General features: G+C 44.1%; 1 long non-coding RNA gene across 2 annotated transcripts in view; it reads left to right on the forward strand.

Annotated features, from left to right (window-relative positions):
* The window catches only part of LOC137528900 (uncharacterized), a 176,014-nt gene that overhangs the window by 22,725 nt on the left and 127,984 nt on the right, over window positions 1–25,305 (forward strand). The gene's annotated exons all lie outside the window — the stretch shown is intronic.

A 25,305-nucleotide genomic window follows, 5' to 3' on the forward strand; every position in this document is an offset into this window, starting at 1 on the left:
CTGGGGGCTTAAAGTGTACCTGTAGGGAAAAAATTGCCCCATTTAGATACCTCAGTAGAGGTAAGCCTCTGGATAATCCGGAGGCTTCCCCCCACCCCCTCGCCTTCACCAATCCAGCGCAGGGACCTTTTCAGCCTCGTCTATATGGGTTTGCCAAGAGGTGTGCGTGGCCACGCTCCTGTCCTTGAAGGAGTCCGCACTGCAGGGGGAGGATTCCTTGCACAGTAGCACAAAACCGCTCAAGTGCGGCTTTTTTTCTGCCAAGCCCAAGCGGCTCCCTGCTACTGTGCAGGCGTGAGGCATCCTGTGCAGTGCGGCCACGCTTGTTCACGACCGGGAATGCCGCTGCAAACTTCAAGAGGGTCCCAGCCCTGGATAAGTGGACTCGCGGAGGAGGTGGGAGCCGCTGGAGGATCCAAAGGCTTCCCTCTATTGAGGTAAGTACAGGTTGCCTTTAAGTACAGGTCAACATCTGCAAGGTGTTTGTATGTTTTTCCCGTGTCTGTGTGGGTTTCCTCTGGGCACTCCGGTTTCCTCCCATATCCCGAAAACATACAGATGCGTTAATTGGCTTCTCCCTAAATTGGCCCTAGACTATGATGCACACACTATACAATACATACAGTGGGTTGCAAAAGTATTCGGCCCCCGTGAAGTTTTCAACATTTTGTCACATTACTACTACAAACATGCATCAATTTTATTGGAATTCCACGTGAAAGACCAATACAAAGTGGTGTACACGTGAGAAGTGGAGCGAAAATCATACATCATTCCAAACATTTTTTACAAATAAATAGCTGCAAAGTAGGGTGTGCGTAATTATTCGGCCCCCTAAATCAATACTTTGTAGAACCACCTTTTGCTGCAATTACAGCTGCCAGTCTTTTAGGGTATGTCTCTACCAGCTTTGCACATCTAGAGACTGAAATCCTTGCCCATTCTTCTTTGCAAAACAGCTCCAGCTCAGTCAGATTAGATGAACAGCGTTTGTGAACAGCAGTTTTCAGATCTTGCCACAGATTCTCGATTGGATTTAGATCTCGACTTTGACTGGGCCATTCTAACACATAGATATGTTTTGTTTTAAACCATTCCATTGTTGCCCTGGCTTTATGTTTCGGGTCATTGTCCTGCTGGAAGGACCTCCGCCCCAGTCTCAAGTCTTGCAGACTCCAAGAGGTTTTCTTCCAAAAGTGCCCTGTATTTGGCTCCATACATCTTCCCATCAACTCTGACCAGCTTCCCTGTCCCTGCTGAAGAGAAGCACCCCTAGAGCATGATGCTGCCACCACCATATTTGACAGTGGGGATGGTGTGTTCAGAGAGATGTGCAGTGTTAGTTTTCCGCCACATATAGCGTTTTGCATTTTGGCCAAAAAGTTCCATTTTGGTCTCATCTGACCAGAGCACCTTCTTCCACATGGTTGCTGTGTCCCCCTCATGGCTTGTGGCAAACTGCAAACAGGACTTCTTATGCTTTCTGTTAAGAATGCCTTTCTTCTTGCCACTCTTCCATAAAGGCCAACTTTGTACAGTGCATGACTAATAGTTGTCCTATGGACAGAGTCTCCCACCTGAGCTGTACATCTCTGCCGCTCGTCCAGAGTCACCATGGGCCTCTTGACTGCATTTCTGATCAGAGCTCTCCTTGTTTGGCTGTGAGTTGAGGTGGATGGCCTTGTCTTGTTAGGTTTACAGTTGTGCCATACTCCTTCCATTTCTGAATGATTGCTTGAACAGTGCTCCATGGGATGTTCAAGGCTTTGGAAATCGTTTTGTAGCCTAAGCCTGCTTTAAATTTCTCAATAACTTGATCCCTGACCTGTCTTGTGTGTTGTTTGGACTTCACGGTGTTGTTGCTCCCAAAATTCTCTTAGACAACCTCTGAGGCTCTCACAGAGCAGCTGTATTTGTACTGACATTAGATTACACACAGGTGCACTCTATTTAGTCATTAGCACTCATCAGGCAATGTCTATAGGCAACTGACTGCACTCAGATCAAAGGGGGTGGAATAATTATGCACACACCACTTTGCAGTTATTTATTTGTAAAAAATGTATGGAATGATGTATGATTTTCGTTCCACTTCTCATGTGTACACCACTTTGTTGGTCTTTCATGTGGAATTCCAATAAAATTGATTCATGTTTGTGGCAGTAATATGACAAAATGTGGAAAACTTCCAGGGGGCCGAATACTTTTGCAACCCACTGTGCATAGACCATAGACTATGGTAGGGATTAGATTGTGAGCCGCTCTGAAGGAAAGTTGGTGACATGACAATATACTCTGTACATGTCTGTATGACGCTATATAAATACTTAAATGAATAAGTAAAGTGAACCTGTAATTTAAAAAAATGACCACAGTAGAGGGAAGCCTCGGAATCATTCTTGACCCCACTGCTCCCCCGCAGGGTCCCTCTGAACATATCTGACAAGAGCTTGTGTGTATATATATATATATATATATATATATATATATATATATATATATATATATATATATATATATATACACTTGGCAGCGCTCTCTTCCTTGCACAAGCGCGGCCATACATTTTCCCTGTGTGGAGGTGTGGGCTGTACTTGCGCATGCTCAGCACAGCTGTGCTCGTACCTGGATGGGAGAGCGCCCGCAAAAAGGAGGAGGGTCCTGGTCAGCAGCAGTGGGGTCAAAGAGGGCATAGGAGCATCCAGAGGCTTCCATCTACTATGCTGAGTATCTTTTTTTTTTTTTCTCCTTTCTTTTCTTACAGGTTTGCCTTTAGTTAAATTATTTCAGTAATACTTCCTTGAAGCCTTCCTTGATTAAACACTACTTCACATACAGGATCTTCTCAAAAAATTAGCATATTGTGAAAAAGTTCATTATTTTCTGTAATGTACTGATAAACATTAGACTTTCATATATTTTAGATTCATTACACACAACTAAAGTAGTTCAAGCCTTTTATTGTTTTAATATTGATGATTTTGGCAGCTCATGAAAACCCAAAATTCCTATCTCAAAAAATTAGCATATTTCATCCGACCAATAACAGAAAAGTGTTTTTAAAACAAAAAAAGTCAACCTTCAAATAATTATGTTCAGTTATGCACTCAATACTTGGTTGGGAATCCTTTTGCAGAAATGACTGCTTCAATGCGGCGTGGCATGGAGGCAAACAGCCTGTGGCACTGCTCAGGTGTTATGGAGGCCCAGGTTCCATCGATAGCGGCCTTAAGCTCAAGTGTTGGGTCTTGCGTCTGTCAACTTTCTCTTCAGAATATCCCATAGATTCTCTATGGGGTTCAGGTCAGGAGAGTTGGCAGGCCAATTAAACACAGTAATACCATGGTCAGTAAACCATTTACCAGTGGTTTTGGCACTGTGAGCAGGTGCCAGGTCATGCTGAAAAATGAAATCTTCATCTCCATAAAGCTTTTCAGCAGATGGAAGCATGAACCCACTTTTGAACCAGAAACAGCGGCAGAAGCACCTGACCTGGGCTACAGAGAAGCAGCACTGGACTGTTGCTCAGTGGTCCAAAGTAATTTTTTTGGATGAAAGCAACTTTTACATGTCATTCATAAATCAAGTTGCCAGAGTCTGGAGGAAGACTGGGGAGAGGGAAATGCCTGAAGTCCAGTGTCAAGTACCCACAGTCAGTGATGTTCTGGGGTGCCATGTCAGCTGTTGGTGTTGGTCCACTGTGTTTTATCAAGGAGAGGGTCAATGCAGCTAACTATCAGGAGATTTTGGAGCACTTCATGCTTCCACCTGCTACAAAGTTTTATGGAGATGAAGATTTAATTTTTCAGCACGACCTGGCACCTACTCACAGTGCCAAAACCACTGGTAAATGGTTTACTGACCATGGTATTACTGTGCTCAATTGGCCTGCCAACTCTCCTGACCTGAACCCCATAGAGAATCTGTGGGATATTGTGAAGAGAAAGTTGAGAGACGCAAGACCCAACACTCTGGATGAGCTTAAGGCCGCCATCGAAGCATCCTGGGCCTCCATAACACCTGAGCAGTGCCACAGGCTGATTGCCTCCATGCCACGCCACATTGAAGCAGTCATTTCTGCGAAAGGATTCCCGACCAAGTATTGAGTGCATAACTGAACATAATTATTTGAAGGTTGACTTTTTTTTGTTTTAAAAACACTTTTCTTTTATTGGTCGGATGAAATATGCTAATTTTTTGAGATAGGAATTTTGGGTCTTCATGAGCTGCATGCCAAAATCATCAACATTAAAACAATAAAAGGCTTGGAACTACTTCAGTTGTGTGTAATGAATCTAAAATATATGAAAGTCTAATGTTTATCAGTACATTACAGAAAATAATGAACTTTATCACAATATGCTAATTTTTTGAGAAGATCCTGTACATAATTATGTTAAGGATTGTCCTGAATGCAGAGAGGGACTGAGACCACCGCATTTTCCATTGCAATGTGTGCATGGGCTGAATGTGAAAGGAATCGGTGTACTCGCAACCTTGACCATGTGACCATTACAATAGGATATGTATTGATTGTACTTTCGCTCTTTGCTCTATTTGTCATCCCAGACAAGTACTTCCAGTGTAATGAGAGTGTCCATTGAAATGTGCCGATCATTCTTATTCTGCTGCTTCTTCTCATTGAGATGTTTACATCAAGTTCAGCTGTGCCTTCATAGAACTGGTGGAAAGTGCTAGTATTCTGCTTTACATGCGATAAGGGTTACTTCCATAATGCATCACTTCATGTTTATAAGTGAAAATGCAAATCAATTTTTATGTCCCTGAAAAGCCCATCCTGTGTCCAGAACTGCCAGTTTACAGCACACCTGTATGTAGCCTACTCATATTACATAGTCATATCATGCAACTGGCAGACACCTGCTTCAGGCTTTTATGGTCTGTATCAGTGCTAGAGATGTTGGCGAACCGTTCGCCAGCGAATCTCTATGGGCCACTACTACTTCCGGGTCGCTATGACCTGTAGTAGTACGGCTGCGCTGGACCGGCGGTGCGCATCTTTGATCGCGCGCCTGTTGCCGGGCACTCTCTGCGCATAAGCGTAATGTCACTCATGACGACACGCACATGCGCAGAAAGTGCTCGGCAACAAGCGCGCCATCAAGGACGCGCACCGCCAGCCCAGCGCAGCCGTACTACTACAGGTCATAGCGACCCGGAAGTAGTACAGGGTGAGGAGTTCGCCAGGTGAACGGTTCCCGAACCGCTCACCGACTTCTCTAATCAGTGCAACGCTGTGATATTGCTCTATGGCAGGACTTGTGAGGCAGAGATGGATTAGGAGGCTGACATACCTATATTTATTTCCTTTTAAACAATGTAAAGTGCCTGGCTATACAGGTAGTTCCCAACTTACGAATGCATGACTTACGAATGACCCGCCGATACGAACAGCATGGATTCTGTGGGAACAGGTCACATTTTTTTTTTTAAATTGGACTTGTGTAAGCAGGTACAGGGGGGCAGAGGTGACACAGAGGGGGGTCACTGGAGTCACAGGTGGCACAGAGGAGGTACAGGGGGGCAGAGGTGACACAGAGGGGGGTCACAGGTGGCACAGAGGAGGTACAGGGGGGCAGAGGTGACACAGAGGGGGTCACTGGAGGCACAGGTGGCACAGAGGTCGTACAGGGGGGCAGAGGTGACACAGAGGGGGTCACTGGAGGCACAGGTGGCACAGAGGAGGTACAGGAGACAGAGATAATTATTATTACAACATAGGAAATATTGTGGATTGCATGATCGATATGCAGTTGCGCTTGCAATCGCGCTTTTCAGTGTAAAAGCCCTTGTTCTGACAATCGGTGTCATTTATGCTAAACTTCCTTTTGAAGTGGACCTGAACACTTGCACAGGACTCAAGGAAAACATAGAGAAATTCACTCAAAATGTGCTTATAGAGTTTAGCCTGTCTAATTCTCCCTCATCTGCGACTAAGCACCAGTGTAATTTGATCTCTCCCCCTGTGTCAGCTGACTGCCATGGCAGATAAGCTGATTTGAAAGCACAGGATGTTAACAATATGTATACTTCCATGAAAGCAGGAAGTAGAAACACTGCAGATTTATTGCAGGATTTCTATCAGCTGTAACAAAGAAATGTTTATTCTTTGAAGATTAGTATGCTGGTGCATATCTTTTAGAGCAGAGAGGAAGTTCTGAGCTAAATTCTATTTCACTATAGATCTTATTCTTGTTATCTCACTAATATTATAAGTGCGGAAGGTTGGATGTTTGTTACTTAATCATGCAACAATGGCTGATTGGATTTGAATGAAATTTGGCACACACATAGTACATTACCTGGAATAATATATAGGATACTTTTTATGCCCATAACCAAAACGTGGGCGGAGACAAATGCAAATTTCACTGGGAAAATGTACACTGTTAATGGCAGGGTTCTCAAACTTTGCACAGTTGGTCACTGGGTGACTGGGATTAATATTCAGAAAAGTGGGTGGAGCATACAAAAGCCAATCAAAATTCACCTTTTGATTTTCAAGGGGAATATTTAATTGCTGCCATTTTTGCACTGTCAATGGCACAAGCCTCAAACCTGGTACAGTTGGTCATTGGGTGACTGGGGTTCAAATTCAAAAAAGGGGGTGGAGCCCCAGCCAATCAAATTTTTTTCATTCCATTGCAAATTATTGATGCCAAAGACTGCAAAGCTCACAAACTAGGTCATTGAGTAAATTGTGTTTTAGGGTTAGAAAAAGTGGGTCGGAGCCAACATAGCTAAATACATACCCGGGCAACGCCAGACCATTGCCATATAGATCACTACATCACAAGTCTATACAGTATGTAATGTAAGGTTATTAAAAATTATCTTTCCTTTTCAGTTTGCAAGATCAAATTGTACTTATTTGAAAGATCAAATTGTAAAAAAAAGGTAGAAGAAAGTCCCTTTAAGAAAGCTGTTCAATTGAAAATGGTATACAGAGGTACATGATAAAAAAAATACAAGATGCTACAATTTAAAGCCAGTTGGAAGGTAGAGATGGCACGAATGGTTCACACGAACTTCGGTGGTTCGCGTTTGCGGTAGACCGCGAATTATATGTGATTTCGACCCGCCCCCTATACTACATCATTAGGGTCAACTTTGACCCTTTACATCACAGCCAGCAGACACAGGGTAGCCAATCAGGCTACACTCCCTCATGGAGCCCCCCCCCCGCCTTATAAAAGGCAGGCAGCGTCAGCCTTTTCACTCACTCGTGTGGCTGCTGTAATTAGAGAAGGGAGAGAACCTGGCTGCTGATATAGGGAAAGCTTTGTTAGGCTCTTGCGTTAGGCTTGTTAGGTTGCTCCTTCTTGCTGATACTTATTGCTAAAAAGCACTCCTCATCCTCAACAGCTCTTTTAAGAGCTAATGTTGTTCTTGTGATCTATTTTTTTTTTGTTTGTTTGTGTGTCCCACAGACACTTGTGTTGCATATACAGCCCTGTCAGTCAGTCGCAGCTGCTGGACCTTGGCCCCTTGGTAATTCCTACTGTGCCACTGCCAGGCAGTGACTACCTGTGTGTGTGACAGCTGCACATTTGTAATACCAATCACTGCATACCCACCTGTTCAGTGCACCTACCTAGCTACGTGAGCGCACGCAGTTTCACTGCACCTGTTGACGGTACCTGTGTGTGTGACAGCTGCACATTTGTAATACCAATCACTGCATACCCACCTGTTCAGTGCACCTACCTAGCTACGTGAGCGCACGCAGTTTCACTGCACCTGTTGACGGTACCTGTGTGTGTGACAGCTGCACATTTGTAATACCAATCACTGCATACCCACCTGTTCAGTGCACCTACCTACCTACGTGAGCGCACGCAGTGTTATATACCACCAGTCGCTGCACCTGTTCACGGTACCTGTGTGTGTGACAGTTGCACATTGTATTGATACCAGTCACTGCATACCTGTTCACTGCACCTGTGTGACTGCACATTGTATTAGTCAAGTCAGTGCATACCTTTCACTTTATCCCCCCCAATATGGGCCGCTATAATAATTTTTCTGGTGCGTGTACATGCCTGCCTAATTTTTTTGGCTGCACTGCAGCTGCAACAACAAAACAAAAGGCATGAGCAAGTGTCAATTCCCCTTTGTGATCGTTACCTTGTCGCGGTGACGGGGCTTGCGCATCGCAATGAAGCAATGACCGCCGGCTATTTGAGTGTCTCGGTGGGGGTGGGCACACCCAAGATAATAAGGTCGTTGCTTCATTGTGGACAGACCAAATTCGATCAGCTGGACAGTCACTGTTCTGTCATTGAGCTACCTCAGCCCGGCGACCATATGGGCTGGAAAGCCGTCATCGCCTGCACTATGGCCATGGTGCGCACCAGTCCAGCACAGCCGTCACTACACAAACAGCTGTTTGTGGTGCGTTACACAGTGAGTTTGGTCTGTCAGTGTGAACCAGTACACTAATTACAATACCTGATTGATGTATACACATGCAAGATGTTTTAAAGCACTTTAGGCCTCCAATTTAGCTTGAAATGTGATTTCTGCCCTTAAAACGCTGCTGTGTGCGTCAAATCCAGATTTTTCCCCAGGACTTTTGGCGTGTATCCCACTCCGCCATGCAAAAACTCAGATGTTAGACCCCTTGAAACATCTTTTCCATCACTTTTGTGGCCAGCATAAATGTTTCTAGTTTTCGAAGTTCGCCTCCCCATTGAAGTCTATTGCGGTTCGCGAAAGTTTGCGTGAACCAAACTTTTTGCGAAGGTTCGCATTCAAGGTTCACGAACTGAAAAGCGGAGTTTCGCGCCATCTCTATTGGTAGGTCATTATGCAATAAAATTTCCTAATCAGGTTTCCATCTAAATTTCCATCAAAATCGATTGAGACCCTAGGCTACAATTTAAAGTCAATATCCTGGGTTCTGAATAAGATTAGCCTTGTTTTTAATTCAACCCTAATAAAAACAATTCATTTCAGGATTTTTGTGGAAATAGCATAATTTCACAAAGATGAGAGACTTAGAATTTTCGTGAAAATGCCCATTTTTGCAAAATGGATTAAAGTGGACAGGTCATGAGAAACTATTTTCGCAAGATGTCCATTTTTGCACAATTTTTCTTGTAAAGAAAACTCTTTTCATAAGTGTTCTTTAAAAAAAAAAAAAAAACTACGTAACTAGGTGGAAATCCAGTGTATACTGTATATGCAAACATATCGCCACTGGCAAAAACATTTTTGTGGTAAGTTGTTTTTTTGTGTTTGTTTATGAATTTCACCTCCGTGCTCAACAATGAATTTCCTTCCTGTGGTCGCTCTACACCCTGCCACAGGTCACATGGTACTAAAGTCAGACAGAGGCCAATTTTTAGGGGCAGGCTAGGTGGGTTTCTGCTTGAGATGAAGTGGCGTGGGGTGGATCAATAGAAATTGGGTCATATAGGAGATAGGTTGTGTGCATTGCTGGAACCTAGAGAGGTGAGAACCTTCACCCGTCTGCTCTGCTGCGTACTTTGCATGATGGGGGCCCTCTTTTGCTACCAAATACTGGGGGCTGCTCTATAACACTGGGGGTCATATTTGGCTACCTATACTTGGGGGGGTCTACCTCTATAGCTACCTAATACTAAGCGCTCTTCTGGCCACCTACACTGGGAGTCACATCTGGCTACCTATACTAGGGGCTACCTCTGGATACCTAATACTGGAGGTCCCTCTGGGTTCAGGAGGCCCCATGTTAATTTTGTTTGGGGGGGGGGGGGGTCGTCCCTTCCTCTGCACCAGCTGTTTTGCTACCAGAATTTCTCTATTTTTCTGTAAGCCCTGTAAAGTCCCATGTGTAAAAAAAGAGTGTAAGGCTTTGTCACATCTGGGTCCTCCCCCTTTTTAGTCTCAGCGATGGTTTATAGGCTGATGAATGCCATCAGAGATGGGAAAGTCTCCACTTACACTAAAAGGAATTGCAGAGAATAGACAGAACCCAGTGGGCTCACAGTGGTGTAATTCTGCACGCGGCCATTACAGAGGCTGCAGCCAATTGATATGGTTTTAAGTGGTCACTAATCCTCTGTGATTGCTGGTGAAAGAGCAAAACAGATTTTCCTCTTGTTTGTGCATATTGTGTTTTACAATCTCAGCGTCCAACTAATGAGTACAAATTGATATTTATTTGCCCATTGCAAACAGTCAGGCTTATCTTCCCATCTGCAACCCTGTACAAAAATCCAGCTTTACAAGTAATTTACATACACATACTACAATTATATCACTCAATGGTCGTTTGTGTAGTACGTGTTATACTAGATACCAGGGCTGTGGTATCGGAGTCGGAGCAATTTTTGGGTACCTGGAGTCGGAGTCAGAGTCGGAAAAAAATGCACCGACTCCTAATGAATTTCAACTGTAATTAAAATAGAAAATATGATAAAATGTTCTATTTCTCAGATAATAGTCATGATAAATAATTTCTATATACAGTAATAGCTGTGCTTAGTCCACAAAAATGAAATAAAAGAATCAAAAAATAGTTACTTGTGTTGCTTCAATAAAGTAGTCCCTATATTTTTAAAGTCACATATACATATCTGATTGTGACTGTATATATGATGTGTACACAGGAATCTCTTATATACAGTGGGTTGCAAAAGTATTCAGCTCCCTTGATGTTTTCCACATTTTGTCACATTACTGCCACAAACATGCATCAATTTTATTGGAATTCCACGTGAAAGACCAATACAAAGTGGTGTACATGTGGGAAGTGGATTGAAAATCATACATCATTCCAAACATTTTTTACAAATAAATAACTGCAAAGTGGGTTGTGCGTAATTATTCGGCCCCCTGAGTCAATACTTTGTAGAACCACCTTTTGCTGCAATTACAGCTGCCAGTCTTTTAGGGTATGTCTCTACCAGCTTTGCACATCTAGAGACTGAAATCCTTGCCCATTCTTCTTTGCAAAACAGCTCCAGCTCATTCAGATTAGATGGACAGTGTTTGTGAACAGCAGTTTTCAGATCTTGCCACAGATTCTCGATTGGATTTAGATCTGGACTTTGACTGGGCCATTCTAACACATAGATATGTTTTGTTTTTTAAACCATTCCATTGTTGCCCTGGCTTTATGTTTAGGGTCGTTGTCCTGCTGGAAGGTGAACCTCTGCCCCAGTCTCAAGTCTTTTGCAGTCTCCAAGAGGTTTTCTTCCAAGTTTGCCCTGTATTTGGTTCCATCCATCTTCCCATCAACTCTGACCAGCTTCCCTATCCCTGCTGAAGAGATGCACCCCCGAGCATGATGCTGTCACCACCATATTTGTCAGTGGGGATGGTGTGTTCAGAGTGATGTGCAGTGTTAGTTTTACACCACACATAGTGTTTTGCATTTTGGCCAAAAAGTTCAATTTTGGTCTCATCTGACCAGAGCACCTTCCACATGTTTGCTGTGTCCCCCACATGGCTTGTGGCAAACTGCAAACGGGACTTCTTATGCTTTCTGTTAACAATGCCTTTGTTCTTGCCACTCTTCCATAAAGGCCAACTTTGTACAGTGCATGACTAATAGTTGTCCTATGGACAGAGTCTCCCACCTGAGATGTAGATCTCTGCAGCTCGTCCAGAGTCACCATGGGCCTCTTGACTGCATTTCTGATCAGCGCTCTCCTTGTTCGGCCTGTGAGTTTAGGTGGATGGCCTTGTCTTGGTAGGTTTACAGTTGTGCCATACTCCTTCCATTTCTGAATGATCGCTTAAACAGTGCTCCGTGGGATGTTCAAGGCTTTGGAAATCTTTTTGCAGCCTAAGCCTGCTTTAAATTTCTCAATAACTTGATCCCTGACCTGTCTTGTGTGTTGTTTGGACTTCACGGTGTTGTTGCTCCTAATATTCTCTTAGACAACCTCTGAGGCCCTCACAGAGCAGCTGTATTTGTACTGACATTAGATTACACGCACTCTATTTAGTCATTAGCACTCATCAGGCAATGTCTATAGGCAACTGACTGCACTCAGATTAAAAGGGGCCGAATAATTATGCACACACCACTTTGCAGTTATTTATTTGTAAAAAATGTTTGGAATCATGTGTGATTTTTGTTCCACTTCTAATGTGTACACCACTTTGTGTTGGTCTTTCATGTGGAATTCCAATAAAATTGATTCATGTTTGTGGCAGTAATCGGACAAAATGTGGAGAACTTCAAGGGGGCCGAATACTTTTACTACCCACTGTATAAAGGAATCTCTCTTATATATAAATAACATCTATGCTGTAAGAATAAAGCCTGATGTGTAGGTGTGTCACTAATAGAGATGGTCAATGAGATGGAAATAATTCTGCGTTGATGCTGGTTTATACAAATTTATGCACTCCCTTTGCTCATGAAATCAAATAATTTGATATGTTGTTAAAATTTGGTTTGATGACTACGAATCAAAGGGTACCTGAGACGGATGAAAATAAAAGTGTTATACATACCTGGGGCTTCCACCAGCCCCCTTCAGGCTAATCAGTCTCTCGCTGTCCTCCACCACCACCTGGATCTTCTGCTATGAGTCCTGGTAATTCAGCCAGTCAGCGCAGTCTGGCCGCGTGCCGCTCCTACATCCAGGAGCATTCTGCACCTGCGCAATAGTGCTGCACAGGTGTAGTACGCTCCCAGCAACGGAGTGTGTGCATGCGCATTATGCCCGACTGGCACAAGTACCTGGACCCATAGCAGAAGATCCAGGTGGCGGAGGAGGTCAGCGAGGGACTGATTAGCCTGATTGGGGCTGGAGGAAGCCCTATGTATGTATAAAACTTTAATATCATCTGTGTCAGGTTTACTTTGTTACACAGTAGTACTATACATATGCACTCCCCACAGAGCCACTCCACTGAGAATGTTGTGCACATTGAACACAGAGGTGTTGTCTATTACCCATAAACCTGGTTCAGATTGTACATGAAGAATGTGTAATAGATGAAGAATCTCCTCATTCCCCTGCAGAGTACCTGCACATCACGCTTACATGTACCCACAGTCACATTGCCTAGGGCCTGATAGATGTTCTTTGTTCCTGTCTGTACCTTCGACAAGTACTCTTACCAAGGACTAGTTTTAGTGTATGACTAAAAGTATTAGAGGCAGAAAATCCGCTGGACATCCAGGTAACTGGTATTGTTTGAAAGGGAATAAATATGGCAGCCTCCATATCCCTCTCAATTCAGTTGTCTTTTAAAATCCCTAAGCGTTGGCAGTTAAGAGATGCATTTCATGTTACATACTTTCAATCAACAAGATTGTAATATGCAAATTAGAGGAGTCGGTGGAATCCTAACCTGTGGAGTTGGAGTCGGTGGATTTTTGTACCAACTCCACTGCCCTGCTAGATACGCACAATTCAATTTTTTGCCAATCAACGGATAAAAACAATTCCCACTTGTCCGATCAGCTTCCAATACCGGATCGGTTTTGACTTATGCAGTAGCGATTGTAAAATCGTTCCTGTTCTTGATTGTGAGCTGATCAGACATGTCAAAAATAATGCAGTTCAATACTCAATACAGTAGAAAAGAGAGAAATCGAGAGCCCAATATGGTGTAGTATGTCAGAGATACGAAGAGAAATGAATAAGTGAGATGGTTATACTCACAAACATGGGTTACCGCTCAGGCAACCACTGTATAGGCAGGTGAGGAGATTAGACCTGTCCTCACTCAGGATTAAGAAGTCGCTCTCTGTAGATCAGAAAAAATGGGGTAGAATCACCCCTCCACCTGGGGTGGACTCAAGTATACTGGTAAGTGATCAGAGGCGCCAGCAGAATAAAATTGATATAAAATTGTTAAAAATTGCCGAGAGGGAAAGTGGTGGACTTTCCCTCAATAATTAGACACCAAGGTCTGTCATCAAATCAAACTAATACATTTATTCAATAGTACCCCAAAATCTGCAACGCGTTTCGTGGGAACAGACCCACTTCTTCAGGCAATAAAACGGGGACAACAAACACTGTGAACAAAGGACAGAGGGTATTGCTATAAGATTGCCACAAATAACAAACAAAAAAAAAATAAAAATCACAAAATGATGATATAGCAATAATCATATATCAAAAAATCAGGATAATGGTTATGTAACAAAAGTAGGGACTAAATCCATAGGTGGCACATGAGCTGAGTGGAGTATCCAGACGTATACATAGGGGTATCAACATATGTACAGACAATAAAAGTTGATGAAATTATAATAACAACAATAAGTATAAAAGATAGGGACAATAACTATATATACTAAGTTCATACGTTTGCTAGATCAAAAGAGCCATAACAATGTAAAACAGAATAATAATATATCAATGAAAGAACAAAATAAAAAAAATGGCAATTAAATTTGTACAGATGATAAAAAGGATGAAAAAATAGGGATAATATTTATGTGTTAAATACTTGAGGCAAAAAAATAATATATATATATACACACACACACACACACACACACACACACACACACACACACATATATATACATATATATATATATATATATATATATATATATATATACACATACATACACAGATACATACATATACACATACATACACATACATACACATACATACACATACATATACACATACATACACACACACATCGCTGTAGGAGTGTCCCAATATAGGGTGGAAACATGTGAAGGTCATGATTGACCCTATTTTTCCCGTCCTTATAACGTGAAGGGACGGGAAAAAAAGGATACTAGGTATGTGCTTAGTGTCAAAGAACCCGTGGTTTTGCTAGTAAGAGATGGCCATGGTGTATAAGGTTTTGCATTAGATATACCACCATTAGAGAGAAGGCTATAGGAGTGGAGGATACAGAAAAGTATGAACATATGGGGAAAGATAAAAATAATAATAATAACACCACCTGGGACAGCGGTTACATGGTGCTAGAGTCATATTAATTAGTGACATGTTTAGGTGAACATATTGGGGCAAAACAAAGGGGGTTAAAAATAGGCAAAAAGAAGAGCATAAACAGCATAAATAACAGATGCAAACTTACCAGCAATCAATGTGCAGTGAATTTAGCACCTCTGTACTGGTCTGAGGATGCTGGCTGGTTTAAATGTGAAAGCAGAATGTCATCTAGCCAATGGGAAGGCTCGTTTGATGTGGGATGGGGGTGTGGATGGTCGTGGTGATATTGATCTAACGAATCAGACTGCGGTGAGCCGCTGAGTCTGATTGGGCTGCTCTTTTTGGTGGGAAAGTGTCATCAGTGATGCGTACTGTCATGGGCGGAGGGAAAAAACAAACTATCTGGACAGTTTCCCCTCTTTTTCTCTTCTCCTCCCCTTCCCTTTCTCTTATCCCATCCCCTCCCGTCCTCCTTTTTCCCCTCTATCATTTCTCCTTCTCCCTTCCCTCCCCCCCTTTTTTTTTTTCTTTCCCTTCCTCTCTCCTCCCCTTCCCTCCCTCCCTCCCCTTCCTTTCCCTTCTTTCCTTCCCTAATCACGCTGTAAATAAACGCGGAAGAGCCGCCGCCAGGAGCCAGCGGCAGGCGGCTCTTTCCGCACGCAGTGTTGCTGCACACGGAGAGGCAGCCGCCTCCTCTCAGCGCGAGGCGGCTGTCTCCGTGCAGGGACCCAATAAGAGCGGAGAAACCGCCGCGTTGGACGCGGCGGTTAGTGCGCATACCCCCGCTGCGGAGACACCGCAGAGCGGGGCTGCTGTGGCTGGGACTCTTAGTCCCTCTGGATTAAGAATGACGCGCGCGCATTGAGGCAGAACATTTATGCCAGCCAGAGATGGGTCAGCTGACCCTGGCTCCCCTCCTGATTGGTCCAGCACTTAGGGAGGTGCTGGAGATGCCTCCGTGTATATATACAGCCAGCTGTTCAGTTGTTGGGTGTCTGGCGTTGCGATCACTTATGTGGGAGCACCCAGATCCGTAGTCAGATCCGCAAGTGTGCCGGGACCAGCTGGAGCTGTAATCCTACACTTAGCTAGATTGTTGATAGCTAAAGTACTAGTTTGATTGTGTTTATCTGTTATGACCTATTGCCTGCCTGACCATTCTCCTGAACTCTGACCTTGTACCTCGATATTTCTGATACTCTGTTGCCGAACCCCGGCTCGTTCCTAGACTCTGTTTCTGCCTCCTGATCTTGTACCTCGATCTATCTGATACCCCGTTGCCGAACCCTGCCTGTACCTTGACTCCGCCTTTTGCCTCCTGATCTTGTACTTTATCTGTCCGTGTGTGTACGACCTGGCTAGTCCGACCTCGAGAACCGACCTTGCTGTTAGAGCCGGTTCTTCACACTGTTAGTGACCCTTCCTCTTGAGGGTTCCTTTCAGAATATCCTTCCTACTGTCAGCCTGACTCCTCCCGTCTTGGAGAGCTCAGGTCTGCGGAAGGAATCTGTGCAGTACTCCTTGCTGTACTGAGGCCTAGTCCTCTAAGTGTTACTGTTACACCAAACACTACACTCTACTCAGGTGAACAGAGGTTAGCTAGTATATCGGATTATCGGTGATACTGCAGATCACTTATAATCTGGTATACATCTGTATTCCCCGTGATACTGCAGATCACCGGTAATCAGATCCTCTCTGTGCTTCACCGATCGTTACAGAACGCCAGACCACAATACTGATGGACGCACGCGCTGACCCTCTGACTGTGCTTGCCACTTCGGTGGATACCATCCATCAAGCACTGGGCCAGCACAAAGCCTTAATTGATGCACTAAAAGGCTCTGTGCAAACCCTTCAGACGTCAGTTGATTCAGTGCGATCTTCTCCTAGTGATGACATACGTATGCCTGTACCTGATAAATTTTCCGGCCACAAGTCTGACTTCCGGAATTTTAGGAGTAGAGTGTTGTCATACTTCGAGCTGAGACCCCGATCCTCGGGGACTGAGACTCAACGGGTCATTTTTATTAAAACATTGTTAACCGGTGACTCCCAGACCTGGGCATACAGTCTGCCTCCCACTGATACTGCTCTAACTTCGGTAGAGGAATTTTTTAAGGCCATGGCCGTGATATACGACGACCCTGACCTTGCGGCTACCTCTGAGCGCAAGCTCAAACTTTTGCGGCAAGGCAGAGGCTCAGTCGAGGATTACGCGGCAGAATTCCGCAGATGGTCAGTCACTGCCAGATTTGATAATTTTGCCCTGATGGATTACTTCTTGTCTGGGTTGTCGGAGGAGGTCTCCGATTTAATGTTAACTGTGCCCGAGCCCAGGACAGTCGATGAGGCCATCACATCGGCCATCCGAGTCGACCGTCGATTACGCCATCAGAGGCAAATTCGAGGCAGTCACCGTGTAAGGCGACATCCTATGCGGCACCCTCTGCTGCACCCTTAGTAACACTGTCTCCCTCTGTCTCATCCCCTCCGGCCTTGCCTCCACCCGAACCAATGCAGATTGGTCGATCGAAATTGATCCAGGTGGAGCGAAGGCAGAGGATGACGGAACAGATGTGCCTGTATTGTGCAGCAGCAGGGCATAGGGTGCGAAACTGCCCTAACAGGTCAGGAAACGAGTTTGCCTAGGAGTAGTGGGGGGTGACACCCTGGGCACACAAATTTCACCCCTTAAAGAGAAAAAATTGCTTCTCCCTTGTACAGTTACATGGGAGGATAAATCTGTATCCACTGAAGCTTTTATTGACTCTGGCTCAGCGGCTAATTTTATGAATTTCGAATTTGCTCAGGAGTTGGGTCTTCCACTCACTCCCGTGAGACCCCCCATTCAGGTCACAGCAGTGGACGATTCCCCTCTGCAACGGAATCGTGCTCTGTCGCAGACTCCGGTGGTGAAGCTCACCATAGGGGTATTGCATGGGGAACAGTTAAAATTTTTTGTGTTACACATGTCAACCTCCACTATTATCCTAGGCATGCCGTGGTTGCAGATCCATTCACCACAAATAGACTGGGCCACGGGTCAGTTAACCTCCTGGTCTACTCATTGTTTTCAACAGTGTTTGGGGAAGTTAGCATTGGGGCAAACCAGAGTTCAGGTGGGAGGTGTACCAGACCAGTATGCTGAATATTCGGATGTATTCTGCCCCAAAGCAGCCGAAAAATTACCTCCACATTGCCCTTTCGATTGTCTCATTGATCTCCGTTCTGGTTGTGTACCCCCCCGGGGTCATTTGTACAATTTGTCGGGACCCGAAAAAGTGGCTATACAAGAGTACATCAGGGAGAATCTGGCCAAAGGTTTCATTCGCCCGTCCCGGTCGCCTGCTGGGGCAGGCTTCTTTTTCGTAAAAAAGAAAGGCGGAGGCCTGCGGCCTTGCATCGATTACCGCAGTCTCAACAAAATTACAGTAAAGAATCGCTATCCGCTACCCCTAATAGACGATTTGTTCACTCAGATCACGGGCGCCCAGATCTTTTCTAAGCTGGATTTACGGGGTGCGTACAACCTGGTACGCATAAGAAAGGGCGATGAGTGGAAAACGGCCTTTAATACACCGGACGGGCATTACGAGTACCTGGTGATGCCCTTCGGGTTATGTAATGCCCCGGCCGTTTTCCAGGAACTCATCAACGAGGTCTTCAGAGAGGTGTTGGGAAAAATTGTTCTAGTCTACCTAGACGATATTCTTATTTTCTCCAACAATCTCTCTGAACATAGGACCCATGTGAGGTTCGTTTTGAACAAGCTAAGGCAGAACCTATTGTACGCAAAAATAGAAAAGTGTATCTTCGAAGTAACATCTGTCGCCTTCCTGGGGTACATAATTTCCACCACAGGCCTGTCTATGGATCCTGCCAAGGTCTCCGCTGTTCTGGAATGGCCTCAGCCGGTAGGCTTGAAATCTCTTCAGCGGTTTCTTGGCTTCGCCAACTATTATAGGAGGTTCATAAAGGGGTACTCTACGGTCATTTCGCCACTTACCAGTCTCACCAAGAAAGGGGCAGATACCACTCACTGGTCTCCTGAGGCGTTACAGGCTTTTGCCACCCTGAAGGGCCTATTTTGTTCTGCACCCATCCTCAGACATGTGGATACATCTTTTCCATTTATTGTTGAGGTGGATGCCTCGGAGGTCGGGGTGGGGGCTGTGCTGTCTCAGCGATCTGGCTTGCAGGGTAGAATGCACCCCTGTGCTTACTTCTCCCGTAGGTTCTCCCCTGCAGAAAGGAACTACGATATTGGCAACAGAGAGCTTTTAGCCATTAAGTTAGCTTTCGAGGAATGGCGACATTGGTTAGAGGGAGCGGAGCATACGGTCACGGTCTACACTGACCACAAGAACCTAGAGTACATTGAGGGGGCTAAGAGGTTGAGCCCTCGTCAGGCTCGTTGGTCATTATTTTTCTCCAGGTTCTCTTTCATTATTACGTACACCCCGGGTAGCAAAAATGTCAAGGCGGATGCTTTATCCTGGTGCTTCGAGTCAGAGACAGCACAGCCCTCCATTCCAGAGACTATTATTCCCCAGAGGTTGGTACTAGCCGCAACTGAGACTTGGGAGGATTGGAAGGGGACTTTAATTCCCTTTCAACAAGACATCCCGGAAGGAAAGCCCACAGGGGTGCTGTTCATTCCGCTACCGTTCCGTCTCCAGGTTCTAGAGATGTTCCATGCGCATAAAAATGCTGGGCATCCTGGGGCATCTAGAACACAGGATCTGGTAGCCAGATGCGCCTGGTGGCCGTCCTTGGCAGCAGATTGCAAGGAATACGTGAGGGAATGTGCGATTTGTGCCAAGAGTAAACCCTCCCGGCTGGCACCTGTGGGTACCTTGCAGCCTTTACCCACCCCGAGTGAGCCATGGACTCATTTGTCCATGGATTTTGTGGGTGAACTTCCTAAGTCAGAAGGTATGTCGGTCATTTTGGGTGGTAGTCGACCGCTTCAGCAAAATGGCCCATTTCGTGCCCTTGAAAGGACTTCCTTCGGCCCAGGAGTTGGCTGACCTGTTTATTACACATGTGTTCCGGCTGCACGGCATTCTGGAAAACAGTGTCGGATCAGGGAGTCCAGTTCGTTTCTAGATTCTGGAGGGCATTCTGCCAACAAATGGGCATGAAGCTGTCATTTTCATCGGGCTACCATCCACAGACCAATGGGCAGACGGAGAGAATCAACCAGTCATTGGAGCAATTTTTGAGGTGCTATGTTGTGGAGACACAGAGCGACTGGGTCAAATTTCTGCCCTTCGCGGAGTTCGCACAAAACAATTTGAAAAGCTCTTCCACCAGATTCTCTCCGTTCCAGGTTGCGTTTGGTAGATTGCCCAAGTTCTCACCGTTGCCAGTGGCCTCCACCCCGTTTCCAGCTCTGGAGGCCTGGCAGAGGTCTTTTAAAGACATTTGGCGTACGGTGAGAGATAGTTTACAAAAGGCGTTTCTTACTCAGAAGGGTCAAGCTGACAAGAAACGTTCAGTAGAGTGGAGCTTCCAGCCAGGAGACTTGGTTTGGGTGTCCACACGTCATTTGGCCCTGAAACAGCCCTCAGATAAATTGGGCCCCAGGTTTGTCGGTCCATTTCCGGTAGTAAAAAAGATTAATAATGTTACTTATACCGTTGACCTTCCCACCAGCATGCGGGGGGTAAGGTCCTTCCACGTGTCCCTTCTTAAACCAGCAGTCCAGGTGGGTCCCACTCCTCCTCCTCCCGTGTTGGTAGATGCCCAACCTGAGTATGAAGTGGAAAAGATATTAGATTCACGCATGGTACAAAACTCGGTGCAATATCTCGTACATTGGAAAGGGTATGGCATTGAGGAGAGGCAATGGGTACCTGGGAACCGTATGCATGCGGATGAGTTAGTGAGGGAGTTTTATGCTTTACATCCAGAAAAGCCCAGAAGGAGCTGTCCGGAGTCCACTCCTCGGGGGGGTACTGTAAATAAACGCGGAAGAGCCGCCGCCAGGAGCCAGCGGCATGCGGCTCTTTCCGCACGCAGTGTTGCTGCACACGGAGAGGCAGCCGCCTCCTCTCAGCGCGAGGCGGCTGTCTCCGTGCAGGGACCCAATGGACGCGGCGGTTAGTGCGCATTCCCCCGCTGCGGAGACACCGCAGAGCGGGGCTGCTGTGGCTGGGACTCGTAGTCCCTCTGGATTAAGAATGACGCGCGCGCATTGAGGCAGAACATTTATGCCAGCCACAGATGAGTCAGCTGACCAGGTTGGTCAGCTGACCCTGACTGCCCTCCTGATTGGTCCAGCACTTAGGGAGGTGCTGGAGAAGCCTCCGTGTATATATACAGCCAGCTGTTCAGTTGTTGGGTGTCTGGCGTTGCGATCACTTATGTGGGAGCACCCAGATCTGTAGTCAGATCCGCAAGTGTGCCGGGACCAGCTGGAGCTGTAATCCTACACTTAGCTAGATTGTTGATAGCTAAAGTACTAGTTTGATTGTGTTTATCTGTTATGACCTATTGCCTGCCTGACCATTCTCCTGAACTCTGACCTTGTACCTCGATATTTCTGATACTCTGTTGCCGAACCCCGGCTCGTTCCTAGACTCTGTTTCTGCCTCCTGATTTTGTACCTCGATCTATCTGATACCCCGTTGCCGAACCCTGCCTGTACCTTGACTCCGCCTTTTGCCTCCTGATCTTGTACTTTATCTGTCCGTGTGTGTACGACCTGGCTAGTCCGACCTTGAGAACCGACCTTGCTGTTAGAGGCGGTTCTTCACACTGTTAGTGACCCTTCCTCTTGAGGGTTCCTTTCAGAATATCCTTCCTACTGTCAGCCTGACTCCTCCCGTCTTGGAGAGCTTAGGTCTGCGGAAGGAATCTGTGCAGTACTCCTTGCTGTACTGAGGCCTAGTCCTCTAAGTGTTACTGTTACACCAAACACTACACTCTACTCAGGTGAACAGAGGTTAGCTAGTATATCGGATTATCGGTGATACTGCAGATTACTTATAATCTGGTATACATCTGTATTCCCCGTGATACTGCAGATCACCGGTAATCAGATCCTCTCTGTGCTTCACCAATCGCTACACGCGCATGACACAGAACATCCTGATATGCAACACTGGTGGCAAGTTGTTCAAACCGATATAGAGCAAAGAAATGCAAAAGACAGGGACAATTGGAGACAAAAAAGACAGGGACAATTTCTAAAAGTGCATGATATACAACATCCTGATATGCAATACCAGTGGCAAGTTATTCAAAAAATATGTATATATATATATATATATATATATATATATATATATATATATATATATATGTCTATCAAAGAAATGCAAAAGACAGGGACAATAGGAGATAAAAAAGACAGGGACAATTGAAAATAAAAACGTAAAAATGCGTTAAACAGATCCATGTTAAAATACACGATACATAAATAATAACAGATTGTAAGGTATAAAATAGTAAAACAAAATAGCCATTAGAAGAGAGTGACTAAGATAAAAGAAAAACTGTCAGAATGTATAATTAATGTATTTTTTCTAAAATTTAATTGAGGCCCTCCGGAACTAAAGTTTTTAATGTTTGAATCCAAAACATTTCTCGTTTTTTGAGGTGCTCAAATGCATTTTGCTTACTTGGATCCACTGAGTCAATCAGTGTGATATTGAATAGTGATGGGTTGCTGTCGTGGTGGGTGCTGAAGTGGCGTGAAACACTGTGCAGTGGAAAATTCTTGATAATATTTCTTTTGTGCTGTCCTATTCTGCTACGTGCTAATTGTGTGGTTCTACCCACGTACTGAAGTCGGCATGGACAAGAGATCAGATAGATCACGAATTTACAGTCGCAAGTGAGATGTTTATTTATGGAGAAGTGGCAGTTGGTACTCGTGGAGGTGAATGAGGTATCTGTACGGATAAACTGGCATGCTAGGTAACGCATCCTATTGCATGGGGAGCAGCCGGGTACAAGCGCTGTGGAGCGATTTGGAGCATCCTGTTGGAGTGGGCGCAATTTGCTTGGTGCTAGGATGCTCCGAAGGTTGGGTGCTCTTCTGTAGGTGATTGGTGGGGTTTTGGGTAATATTGGCCGTAGGTAGGGGTCCTGTAGCAGGATTTCCCATCTGTTATTAAGTATATTTCGGATCTTTGAGTGTTGCGCATTATATTGGGTGATGAATCTAGGAGGGCCTGTCTTAGTAATAGGTTCGGTGGGAGTCCCTGGGGTAGTGTGATATTTGGCCCTTGATTTGGCATCTTTAATAAGTTTTCTGGGGTATTGGTGTTCTGAAAATTTTGTTATCAAGATGTCAGATTGTATATTGTATTCTGTTTGGTCTGTGCAGTTTCTGTATATTCTCCTAAATGGGCTGTATGGTGTATTGGTAATCCAGGGATGGTGATGGAAACTGTTGAAGTGTATGTAGTTGTTGGCGTCAACCGGTTTAAAATAAGTCTTTGTTTTAATTTGATTAGATTCTATGTAGAGTACCAGGTCTAAATACTCAATAGTGGAATGGTGGTGGTGGTGTGTGAACTGAAGTCCCGCTGGGTTGGAGTTAAGGAAAGCTATGAAGTGGGGAATGATGGAGGTGTCACCCTTCCAAATGAATATGAGATCATCAATATAACGTTTATAGAATACAATGTTTCTAGAAAATTGGCTGTCTTGTGAAAATTTCATATGTTCAAATAGACCCATAGTGAGGTTCGCATACGAAGGGGCGAAGGAACTACCCATAGCTGTCCCGCTTACCTGATGGAAAATTTGGTCATTGAAAGTGAATATGTTATTATGAAGAATGAACTCTGCACATTGCAGTAGAAAGGTTTGTTGTTGGGCTGGCATGGAGGGATTGGAGGCCAGGAAATGTCTTAATGCACTAAGGCCAAATGAGTGGGGAATATTGGTATAGAGGGCCGAAACATCACATGTTTCACATCACATTCCCTCCGCCCATGACAGTACTCATCACTGATGACACTTTCCCACCAAAAAGAGCAGCCCAATCAGACTCAGCGGCTCACCGCAGTCTGATTCGTTAGATCAATATCACCACGACCATCCACACCCCCCTCCCACATCAAACGAGCCTTCCCAGTGGCTAGATGACATTCTGCTTTCACATTTAAACCAGCCAGCATCCTCAGACAAGTACAGAGGTGCTAAATTCACTGCACATTGATTGCTGGTAAGTTTGCATCTGTTATTTATGCTGTTTATGCTCTTCTTTTTGCCTATTTTTAACCCCCCTTGTTTTGCCCCAATATGTTCACCTAAACATGTCACTAATTAATATGACTCTAGCACCATGTAACCGCTGTCCCAGGTGGTATTATTATTATTATTTTTATCTTTCCCCATATGTTCATACTTTTCTGTATCCTCCACTCCTATAGCCTTCTCTCTAATGGTGGTATATCTAATGCAAAACCTTATACACCATGGCCATCTCTTACTAGCAAAACCACGGGTTCTTTGACACTAAGCACATACCTAGTATCCTTTTTTTCCCGTCCCTTCACGTTATAAGGACGGGAAAAATAGGGTCAATCATGACCTTCACATGTTTCCACCCTATATTGGGACACTCCTACAGCGATGTGTGTGTGTATGTATGTGTATGTGTATGTATGTATATGTATGTGTATATGTATATGTGTATATGTATGTATATGTGTATGTATGTATATATATATGTATATATATATATATATATATATATATATATATATATATATATATATATATATATATATGTGTATATATATGTGTGTATGTGTGTGTGTGTGTATGTATATATATATATATATATATATATATATGTGTGTATATATATGTGTGTATGTGTGTGTGTGTGTATGTATATATATATATATATATATATATATATATATATATATATATATATATATATATATATATATATATATATATATATATATATATATATATTTTTTTTTTTGCCTCAAGTATTTAACACATAAATATTATCCCTATTTTTTCATCCTTTTTATCATCTGTACAAATTTAATTGCCAATTTTTTTATTTTGTTCTTTCATTGATATATTATCATCCTGTTTTACATTGTTATGGCTTTTGATCTAGCAAACGTATGAACTTAGTATATATAGTTATTGTCCCTATCTTTTATACTTATTGTTGTTATTATAATTTCATCAACTTTTATTGTCTGTACATATGTTGATACCCCTATGTATACGTCTGGATACTCCACTCAGCTCATGTGCCACCTATGGATTTAGTCCCTACTTTTGTTACATAACCATTATCCTGATTTTTGATATATGATTATTGCTATATCATCGTTTTGTGATTTTTTTTTTTTTTTGTATGTTTGTTATTTGCGGCAATCTTATAGCAATACCCTCTGTCCTTTGTTCA

The sequence above is a fragment of the Hyperolius riggenbachi genome, chromosome 8 (assembly GCF_040937935.1).
Source record: "Hyperolius riggenbachi isolate aHypRig1 chromosome 8, aHypRig1.pri, whole genome shotgun sequence".
Lineage (NCBI taxonomy): Eukaryota > Metazoa > Chordata > Amphibia > Anura > Hyperoliidae > Hyperolius > Hyperolius riggenbachi.